The 11,775-nt window shown below is 40.0% G+C and overlaps 1 pseudogene; it reads right to left on the bottom strand.

The window, feature by feature from the left end:
* Positions 1–224: 224 nt before the first annotated feature.
* On the bottom strand, positions 225–5,362 carry LOC105550660 (annotated as a pseudogene).
* Positions 5,363–11,775: the final 6,413 nt, after the last annotated feature.

Here is an 11,775-nt window from a genome sequence, read left to right on the forward strand (position 1 = left end):
ATTAATGCTTTACATCTCCACATTTATATTAAAAATTTACACACAAATGAAAATTGAAAAACCACCATTACCTGATTTCTGTCCCCTATTTTTCCACTTACAATCATATGCTTCGGTATCTTTTTACCCCATGGAAAAAGATCTAACCTTCAGAACTACCAATAACAGGAAGAAGATAATTGTTTTCTTTTTGAGAATTAAATGTTTCCCATCGTAGTGGATTCTTAGGCACGTTTTCCATTTATGTGGCCTGCTAGCTGGATGTCTTTTGGCATAATCGTTACACGATTGGCATGGATAGCACACAGATTGCTGTCTTCAAAAAGGCCAACCAGATAGGCCTCACTTGCCTCCTGCAAAGCGCGGAAAGCTGCACTCTGGAAGCCCAGATCTGTTTTCAAGTCCTGAGCAATTTCTCCCACCAGACGCCGGAGGCGAAGTGTGCGAATCAGAAGTTCGGTAGACTTCTGGTAATGTCTGATTTCCTGGAGTGCCACACTACCAGGCCTGTAACGATGAGGTCTCCTCACCCCTCCAGTAGAGGGCGTACTCTTGCCAGCGGTTTTTGAAGCCAGTTACTTCCTGGCTGCTTTACCGGTCCATTTGCAGGCAGTCCGCTTTGTAGGAGCCCTGGTATAGACACCTCCTTACTTACCTCCCTTATCCTTCAGCTGAAGCTTTGCGAGCCAGAGGCGGCGCTGGCCTTGGAGAGTGAGGGCAGCATGGCGGCGCGGCGGCGGCTGCGAACACCTTTGAGTGAGTTCTTAATCCTCAGTTCTAATTTGATTGCAATATGGTCTGAGAAACTTTGTTATGATTTCCGTTCTTTTGCATTTGAGGAGTGTTTTACTTCCAATTATGTGGTCAATTTTAGAATAAGTTCTATGTGATGCTGAGAAGAATGTGTATTCTGTTGATTTGGCGTGGAGAGTTCTGTAGCTGTATATTAGGTCTGCTTGGTCCAGAGCTGAGTTCAAGTCCTGAATATCCTTGTTAATTTTCTGTCTCCTTGATCTGTCTAACATTGACAGTGGGGTGTTAAAGTCTTCCATTATTATTGTGTGGGAGTCTAAGTCTCTTTGTAGGTCTCAAAGACCTTGCTTTATGAATCTGGGTGCTCTTGTATTATTTTATTTTGTTTATTTATTTTTTGAGACGGAGTCTCGCTCTGTCGCCCAGACTGAAGTGCAATGGCAGGATCCTGACTCACTGCAATCTGTGCCTACCGGTTGCGAGTAATTCTTCCACCTCAGCCTCCCAAGTAGCTGTGACTACAGACGTGCACCACCATGCCGGCTAATTTTTTCTTTTTTTTTTTAGAGACAGGGTTTCATCATGTTGGCCAGGCTGCTCTTGAACTCCTGACCTCAAGTGATTCGCCCACCTCAGCCTCCCAAAATGCTAGGATTACAGGCGTGAGCCACTGCGCTCAGCCTAATTTTTATATTTTTTGTAGAGGTGGGGTTTCACTATGTTGTCCAGGCTGAGGACTCATCTTTTAAGGAAGTATAGCTATTTGTTTCTGATTAAATATTTTGAATTAAAAGATTACTTTTTTTTTTTTATATCAATGGCTTTTTGTAAATCCATGCCTCTATTTAACCAAGAGGACAGTACTAAGAGTTCATACTAAGTTATAAACGGGCCAGGTGCAGTGGCTAACACCTGTACTCCCAGCACTTTGGAAGGCCGAGAGGGGAGGATTGCTTGAGTCAAGCAGTTTGAAACCAATTTGGACAACATAGGGAGACCTCCGTCTCTACAAAAAATTAAAAGAAAATTAGCTGGGCTTGTTGGCATGTGCCTGTGATCCCAGCTACTCAGGAGGCTGAGCTGGGAGGATCACTTGAGCCCAGGAAGTTGAGGCTTCTATGAGCTGTGATCAAGCCACTGCACTCCAGCCTGCGTGACAGAGTGAGACCCTGTCTCAAAAAATTATATATATTAATTAATATATAATAATATATTAAATATTATAATGTATAATACCTTATATATAATATGTATATTTATATATAATATATAAAGGAAGGAAAAAAGACTATACAGTTCTAATTTCCTGACACATACCTCACTCTGGGTCACTTTTAGATAGCTTTGGATGGTCTCAGGGGTTAGGCATTTCTGGGATTCAAAAAGATCACTTTTTTCTGTTATTTGTCATATTTACAATTTTAATAGCAACATGATCATTACTACCGTTTTCCACGTTAGATTCTAGGTTCTGATTTCCAGGTTATAAGCGACCTAGAAAATGATAATATTTAGAGTCGGTGTGATAATCAGCTTTTGTGTATTTTGTATATTGGGGAGTAAAATCTTGAGTTAGCCATAACGTACAGTCTAGGACTACCGTTTTGTTATCATTTTCTGATCCTTCTCAGTTCTCTTTGTTTTGCTACACTAGTGTCAATGTATTCCCTTGTTTCAATATAATAACCCCACATGGCCATAGGCCCTGAAAACACACAACAAACAACAATATAGACTTTACTATTCTAAAGTGTTTAAGATTTCTACTCAGATGCTTTGATTTGCTTTCACAATTAGATACTGAATGTATCCCCTGTTTAAAGAATAGAGATGAGGAAAACAGCACTCTGTGTGTGTGTGTGTGTGAAATAGACTGATGTGATGGATTGGGACAACAGGTTGGGTTAATGACATCCTCTTTTTATAAGGACACCAGTCATATTGAATTAAGGCCCATTCTAATGACATTATTTTAACTTACTTCTGAAAAACCCAATCTCCAAATACAGTTACTTTGTGAAGTACTGGGGGTTACAACTTAAGTGTATGAATTTTGAGGGAACACAATTCAGCCCATGACACATCCATAAAAGTGGAGAAACAAAAGGAATAATTTGAAATTACCAACCATTAAAGGCTTACAATAAGGGCCCTGCAGATCTAACACTCAGACCTTTGAGAAAAAAGGGGAGTTGGTCTGGTGCTTATATCTCAGAGCTCAAAAACCTATACCACAGCACAAATTTAAGATACAAATATCTTACTACCAAGATGGAATCAGAAGTACTGGAGTTTACTGTCTTCTATGAAACACCAAAGGAAAAAAACCCAAATAATAGACAAAAATATATAAAACCAGTTTTTAAGACATCAAGCAATGAAGGACAGTAATCTTGGAGAATGGGAAACAAATGAGCCCTGCGATTACACAGCCTCCTGAATTGAGAGAGAGAGATCCCAGGCTGTGACAAAGAGAGGGGGAACCCAGGTGGGTCTGGTAGACTGTGTATGTTGAGGAGACGGAGTTGAGAGTCTGGGGAAAAGCAGGCAGCTAGCATTCTCAGGACAGAGTGCCACAAGTGAAGGAGCCGTCCCAGAGAGGACTCTGGAGTTCTGTAGAGGGTGTCCCTTAGTATTCAGGAGAAAGCTGGTCAGCACATCCATGAGAGGAAATGACTCAAAGCTGGGGGAAAACTGTTGAGAGGATTAGAGAGAAGAGCATATAACACTCACACAGGGCCAGGGAAACTGCTCTCTTACTAGCTAGACTGGAGAAGCTCACAATTCATAGGATGCTGGGGACAATACTGAGAAGGGCCTTGACTCAGTAGTGCGGAATAGTTAAGTTAACCCAAGACTAATCATGGCTCCGGTCATTCCTAATTTTTTTTTTTTTGGAGTCTTATTCTGTTGCCCAGGCTTGTGTGCAGTGGTGTGATCTCAGCTCACTGCAGCCTCCACCTCCTAGGTTCAAGTGATTCTTGTGCCTCAGCCTCCCCAGTAGCTGGGATTACAGGCATGCACCACCATGCCTGGCTAATTATTGTATTTTTAGTAGAGATAGGATTTCATCATGTTGGCCAGTCTGGTCTTGAACCCTTGACCTCAAGTGATCTGCCTGCCTTGTCCTCCCAAAGTGCCGGTATTACAGACATGAACCCACACACCCGGCCCATTCCTAATAAGTCTTAAAAGCAAGACCAAAAGAGGATCCAACCATTTCCAAGTAACTTAACTATATCTGAAAACAAAGCTTAAGAATATTTAGAAAATATTCTAAATATTTTCAGAAAAGATGCAGAACTCATCAGGATGAAATTCACAATTTTACTAGGCATGAAAAGAGGCAAAAAAACCCCAAAAAACAAAAACCTGATGCATGATGAAGAGAAAATCAATCCATTGAGTTGGAATAAGAAGTGATACAGAGGCCGGGCACGGTGGTTCACGCCTATAGTCCCAGCACTTTGGGAGGCGAGGTAGGTGGATCACCTGAAGTCAGGAGTTTGAGACCAGCCTGGCCAACATGGTGAACCCCGTCTCTACTGAAAACACAAAAATTAGTACCGGGTGTGGTGCTGGGTGCCTGTAATCCCAGCAACTTGGGAGACTGAGGCAGGAGGATCACTTGAACCTGGGGGGTGGAGGTTCAAGTGAGCGGGGAGATCACGCCATTGCACTCCAGTCTGGTGACAAGAGTGAAACTCTGTCAGAAAAAAAAAACAACAAAAAAAATTGAGATGTTGGAAGTAAAAGTAAAGAACATTAAAGCCAGTTATTATAACTCTATTTCATATGCTCAAAAAGATATTTTTTTGTAAAGACCTAAAGTGAGTTTCTACAGGTAAAAATGACAATGCCATCACAACAGCTTTATTTGTAATTACCAAAAAAGAGGGAAATAATCCGTATACCACGAACAGGTGAATGGTAAACTGTGGTATAACTGTACAATGAAATACTGCTCAGCAATAAAAGGGGCAAACTATTGATACATACAACAACATGGATGAGTCTCAAAATAATTATGCTAAGTGAAAGAAACTGGGCAAAAGGAGAACACACAAAATGTGAATTTACCTACAGTGATAGAAAGTAGATTAGTAGTTGCCTGGAGATGGGAGTGGGTAGGGATTAAAAAAGGTTATGAGAAACTTTCAGGGGATGGTTGGATTTGTTCATTATCTGGATTATGATGATGGTTTCATGAATATACATACATCTGTCAAAACTTATAAAATTGTATACTTCGAATATGTGATGTGCAGCTTATGGCATGTCAGTTGGTAAAGCTGTGTGTGTGCGTTTTTTTAAAAATAATGATTGACATGAATATTTAAGGTCTGTCTTAAAACTGATCTCTTCTGGAGGTTGCTACACACCAACCTGTGACTTGTACTTTATACTCGGAAGCACTAATGTGCAGTTGCCCTATCAGTAACTTGCTTTGATGGGTAGTTCTACCCACAGACTCTTAGTAGGAACGTTAGCTAGCCTTTGCCTTCAGCTTTGCTTCCAGTGACTCTTCTCTTCCTGACAGGATTTTTGCAGCCCCAATAACCTCATATGATATTTAGAGGGTGAGACATTTAATATTAACTCACAGCATTCTCACTAACTGGGTCAATGGAAAGAAGTATGGACAAGGAATAGAGTCTTGCTGAAATTATGCTGCCACTAAGTAGACACACATACAGGTAAAGTGTTCACTGCATGGTGATGGTCTGTTCTCAGCTTTCTAGTATTGTATTGTCTTCTGCAATTGTGCAGTGTCTTCTGCCTGGAAATCTTCCAGCTGTCCCACAAGATATTTGATTTTACAAGATCCATGTGAAGAAAAGTTACAATAATCAAGACTTGCTAACCTCAACAAGGTCAACAACAGGTTTTTAAAATCTTTCTTTCTCTTTCCTTATCTCCGCTGTTGTTAAATAATTCAGGAAATACCTAGTAAGGGCTTAGTGCGGGGCACGCTTAGCTGTCATGTACGTCTACAGTCTTGTTATTCAAAGGGTATTTAATGGAGGACAGTCTCCGCATCAGCTGGGAACTGATTAGAAATGCAGAGTCTTAGTCCTCCTCCAGACATACAGGATCAGTTTGTGCATTTTAACAAGATCCCTTGGTGATTTGTATGTACATTTAAGAAGCTGTGTGCTGGAGAATTCTCCTTAGCTCTGCCACTTAAATTCTGCCATGACTTTGAGAAAGAGGCTTCACTTCTTTAAGTCATTAACAAATGAGGGGTGTGGGAATAATAGTAGAACCCACCTCATATTTGTTGGGAGGATTTAGTGAGACAAACCTTCTAAAACTCTTAACATACTAGCTGCTAAGTGCTTTTAAAAAATTACCCTTTATTGTTATTACTATTATTATTTTGTAGTTGAAAGAAAAAACACTTTTTAAATAAAACATCTGTCATAGGCACTTACTCCCTAGTTCATTTATGTGTTCATAATGATGACAGAGAGACATTATTGCAACAAACATGAAAAATAAATATGACACTTGATCCTGAATTAGAACTGGAAGAAGAAAGGAAATGAGGGAAAGGGAATGTCTTAGCTTGAACTCTCATAACAAAATACCACACACTGGGTGGCTTAAACAACAGATGTGTATTTTATTTATTTATTTTTTTTGAGATGGAGTCTCGCTCTGTCGCTCAGGCTGGAGTGCAGTGACGTGATCTCGGCTCACTGCAACCTCCAGCTCCCTGGTTCGAGTGATTCTAGAGTAGCTGGGACTATAGGCATGTGCCACCATGGCTGGCTAAATTTTGTATTTTTAGTAGAGATGGGGTTTCATCATATTGTCAGGCTGGTCTCAAACTCCTGACCTCAAGTGATCCGCCCTCCTTGGCCTCCCAAAGTCCTGGGATTACAGGCATGAGCCTCGGTGCCTGGTCTCTTCCTGTATAAAGCACTAAGCCCATCAGGAGGGCCCCACCCTCAACCATAATTGCCCTCAGAGGCCTCATCTCCAAACACCATTACGTTGGGAGTTAGAATTTCAACATATAAATTTTGGAGGGACACAAACATTCTGTCCATAGCTGAATGTTATTCTCTAATTCTTTTTTTCCCTTTTTTGAGATGGAGTCTCACTGTGTTGCCGAGGGTGGAGTGCAGTGGCACAATCTCAGCTCACTGCAACCTCCGCCTCCTGGGTTCAAGTGATTCTCCTGCCTCAGCCTCCTGAATAGCTGGGATTATAGGCACCTGTCACCATGCCTGGCTAATTTTTGTTTTTTTAGTAGAGATGGGGTTTCACCATGTTGACCAGGCTTGTCTCAAACTCCTGGCCTTAAGTGATCTGCCCGTCTCAGCCACCCAAAGTGCTGGGATTACAGGCGTGAGCCACCACGCCTGGCCTTGTTATTTTCTAATTCGGCCATTTCTTGTACATTTAGTAGTTGGCATTGTACCGTAAGATAGATCTTTTTTTTGAATATCAGTTTGGTCTCATGGATTCTTATTTTGTTGAATCAGTTATACTCTATTATTATCCTTAACTATTATCTTATTACAGCTTTATTGACATATATTTGACATACAAGAAATTGCATATACATAAAGTACACAGTTTGAAGAATTTTCTGTACTTATAGAGTGAGTAAACCACCACTGTAATCAATAAAGTAAACATTTTCATTAATCTCCAAAGGTTTCTTTGTCCTTCTTAGTAATCCAATCTCCTTTCCTCTCTCTCCATCCTCTGGAAAGCACTAATTCGATTTCTGACACTGTAGATTAATTTCCATTTTCTCTAGAATTTCATGTAAATGGAATTCTACAGTATGCATTTTTGGAGTGAGGGTTCCGGCTTCTTTCACATGGTGTAATTATTTTGAGATTAATCCATGTCATTGAATCTATCAGTGGTTTCTTATTTTTATTGGTGAGGAGTATTCCATTGTATTGATTTACCACGGTATGTTCACCCGTTCACTTATTGTTGGGTATTTATTTTTTTCTAGTTTGTGACTCTTACTAATGAAATTGCTGTGAGCAAGTAGAAGTCTCTGTACAAGTCTATGTCTGTGTCTTTGTATGGTTATAGTCTTTGATTCTCTTGGTAAAACATCTGGAGTTGGAATGGCTGTTATACAGTAGATCTATGTTGAACTTCTACGAAGCTGCTAAGTTATCAAAGTGTTTGTACCACTTTACAGTCTCCCCAGCAATGTATGAACATGTTCATTGTTTGATGTCTGCACTAGTGCTTGGTATGGTCATTCTCTTTAATTTTATCCATTACACGATGGGTGTACTGGTACTACTTCATCGTTTTGATTTTCTTTTTCCCAATAACTAATGATGTTAAACATTTTTAAATGTACTTATTTACCATTCATGTATCTTCTTCAGTGAAGTGTCTGTTCAAAGCTTCTGCCCATTTTTACTGGGTCATTTGTCTTCTTACTGAGTTGTAAGAATTTTTATTTTTTATTTTTATTTATTTATTTTTTTTGAGAGGCAGTCTCGCTGGGTCGCCCAGGCTGGAGTGCAGTGGCGCAATCTCAGCTCACTGCAAGCTCCGCCTCCCAAGTTCTCGCTATTCTCCTCCCTCAGCCTCCCGAGTAGCTGGGACTACAGGCGCCCACCACCATGCCCGGCAAATTTTTTTGTATTTTTAGTAGAGACGGGTTTCACCATGTTGGCCAGGATGGTCTCAATCTCCCAACCTTGTGATCCACCCGCCTCGGCCTCCCAAAGTGTTGGGATTACAGCCATGAGCCACTGCGCCCGGCCTGAGTTGTAAGAATTTTTCTTACATTCTAGAAGTAAGTAATATATCAGATTGTATGTTTTGCAAATATTTTCTCCACTCCTGCCTTTTCATTTTCTTTTCTTTCTTTCTTTCTTTTTTTTTTTGGAAACAGAATTTCACTCTTGTTGCCCAGGTTGGAGTGCAATGGCATGATCTCAGCTCACTACAACCTCCACCTCCCGGGTTCAAGCAATTCTCCTGCCTCAGCGTCCCGAGTAGCTGGGATTACAGGCATGAGCCACCACACCCGGCTAATTGTGTATTTTTAGTAGAGATGGGGTTTCTTAATAGTGTTATTGGAAGAGCAAAGGTTTTTTGATTTTGATGAAGTCAGCTTGGAAGTAGATCCTCCAGTCGCAGATGACTACATCCCAGGCCAACAGTTTGCCTGAAACCCTGTGAGAAACCCTGAGCCAAAACCACCCAACTAAGCCACTCCTGGCTTTCTGACTCTCAGAAACTATGTGGAATCATAAATGTTTTTTGTTTTTAGCTACTGAGTTTTGGATAAAATGATATGCTGTGATAGATAACTAATATACACTGGTTTAAAGTGAATATGCCTTGTAATTTTCTTCATATAGAAATTTTTAATAATTTCAACTATTATTTTATATTCAGAGGGTACATGTGTAGGTTTGTTAGCTGGGTATATTGCATGATGCTGAGGTCTGAGGCATGTATGATTGATTCCATCACCCAGGTACTGAGCATAGTACCTAATAATTAATTTTTCAACCCTCCCTTCCAATAGTCCCTAGTGTATATTGTTACCATCTTTATGTCCATGAGTACCCATCATTTAGCACACACAAGTGATAACATGCTGTATTTGGCTTTCTGTTTCTGTGTTAATTCACTTAGTGTAAAGCCTCCAGATGCATCCATGTTGCTGCAAGGGAAATGATTTTATTCTTTTTTATGGCTGTGTAGTATTCCATGGTGTATGTATACCACATTTTTTTATTCCAATCCATCACTGATGGGAACCTAGGTTGATTCCATGTCTTCACTGTTGTGGATAGTGCTGCAATTAACATACAAGTGCATATGTCTTTTTGGTAGAATGAGTTACTTTCTTTTGGATACATACTTAGTAATGGGATTGCTGGGTTGGCTGGTATAGTTCTAAGTTCTTTGAGAAATCTACAAACTGCTTTCCACAGTGGCTGAACTAGTTTATATTCCCACCAACAGTGCATAAGCATTCTCTTCACTGTAGGCTCACCAGCATCTGTTATTTTTTGATATTTTAGTAATAGCCATTCTGACTGGTATAAGATGGTATCTGGTGTGGTTTTGATTTGTATTGATTTGTATTTCTCTGATGTCTAGTGATGTCGATCATTTTTCATTAGTGACAGTGAGCATTTTTAATTATTTCAGTATATATGTTATATAAAATACATATTTTTTGTTTGGTGTTCATTGAGCTCCTTTGATCTGTGGGTCTTTTTCTTTTTTCCATTGCTTTCTTCAAGTTCACTAACTTTTTCTTCTGCAGTGTCTGGTGTTAATTTAATCTGGAACATTTTTTCCAGATTCTGCATTTATTATCTCCTGAAATCAGTTTGTGCCTTTTAAGTATTTTAGCATGCTTACCATTTACCATGCTCTTTACCATACTTACCATTTACATTCTTTTATATGGAGTATGTTTACAGTAGCTGTTTTAATAACTCTATTAATTTTATTATCTGTGTCATTTCTGTGTCCCTTTCCAATCATTAATTTAATCTTTATTATAAATTATATTTTCTTGCTTTTTGCATGCCTTTTAAATTTTATTGGATGCCAGATATTTTGAATTTTATGTTGGTTGCTGGGGTTGTTTGCATTCCTTTAAATAGTTTTGGTCTTTTTTTTTTTTTTCCTGGCAGGCAGATATCTGGAAACAATTTTATTTTTTTAAGGTTTGCTTTTAAATTTGTTAGGTGCGTCCTAGGGCTAATTCGGCTCTAATACTGAGGCAACACCTTCTGAAAATTCTGCTTGATGCACCATGTGTTAACAGGCCTTCCCACACTGGCCAGTGGCCATATGAACTCTTGACCTGTGTGAGCTCTGGTGATTGTTCCACTTGTTTCTTTCTGAAGTTCTTTCCCTGGCCCTGGGACGTTTCCTCAGACACATGTGCTAATCAGTGGGCAGCTGAAGAATCAAGGGCAATTGTCTATAGATCTCTGGAGCTTTTGCTCTATCAGCTCTCTCTTCTCTGGTCATCTGGTCTGTAAATTCTAGCTGTCTTGGAGTCCCCAAGCTCTAAACTTTGTTTCCTCACCTCAGGGAACCCTCGTGAATTCCCTTTAGGGGCTTCCTTCCTGAGCTGCACCTTGTAAACTCTCTCTAGGCAGTGAAGCAATTTTAGGGCTCATATTGTTTGCTTTCTTTCAAGAATCGTGTCCCTGTGCTATTTTGACATATCTGAAAACCATTGTTTCATATATTTCTCATTTTAAAATACTATATATAATATATATACACACACATATAATATGTGTGTATGTATGTATATATGTGTGTGTGTATACATATATATTTTAAGACAGAGTCTCACTCTGTTGACCAGGCTGGAGTGCAGTGGTGCGATCTCGGCTCACTGCATCCACAGCCTCCCGGGTTCAAGCGATTCTCCTGCCTCAGCCTCCTGAGTAGCTGGGATTACAGGCGCCCGCTACTACACCTGGCTAGTTTTTGTACTTTTAGTAGAGACGGGGTTTTACCATGTTGGCTAGGCTGGTCTCGAACTCCTGGCCTCTAGTGATCCACCCTCCTCGGCCTTCCAAAGTGCTGGGATTACAGGTGTGAGCCACTGTGCCTGGCTCAGATTTTAATTTTCATAGTAGTTTTAGATTTTCAGAGCAATTAAGAAAGTAGTACAGAGTTCCTATATACCCCACATCCAGTTTTCCCTCTTATTGTCTTACATTTGTATGATACATGTCATAATTAATGAGCCAATATTGACACATTATTATTAACTAAAGTCCATAGTTCTTTTTATTTCCCTAGTTTTTACCTTTTTTTTTTCTTCTTTTCTTTCTTTTATTTTTTTGAGACGGGTCTTGTTCTGTCACCCAGGCTGGAGTGCAGTGGCGTGATGATGGCTCACTGCAACCTCGACCTCCCAGGTTCAAGTAATCCTCCCACCTCATCCTCCTGAGTAGCTGGGACCATAGGCACACACCACCACACCTAGCTAATTTTAAAATTTTGAGTAGGGACAGAGTTTTGCCATATTGTACA

This window comes from Mandrillus leucophaeus, unplaced genomic scaffold (assembly GCF_000951045.1).
Source record: "Mandrillus leucophaeus isolate KB7577 unplaced genomic scaffold, Mleu.le_1.0 Scaffold113, whole genome shotgun sequence".
NCBI lineage: Eukaryota > Metazoa > Chordata > Mammalia > Primates > Cercopithecidae > Mandrillus > Mandrillus leucophaeus.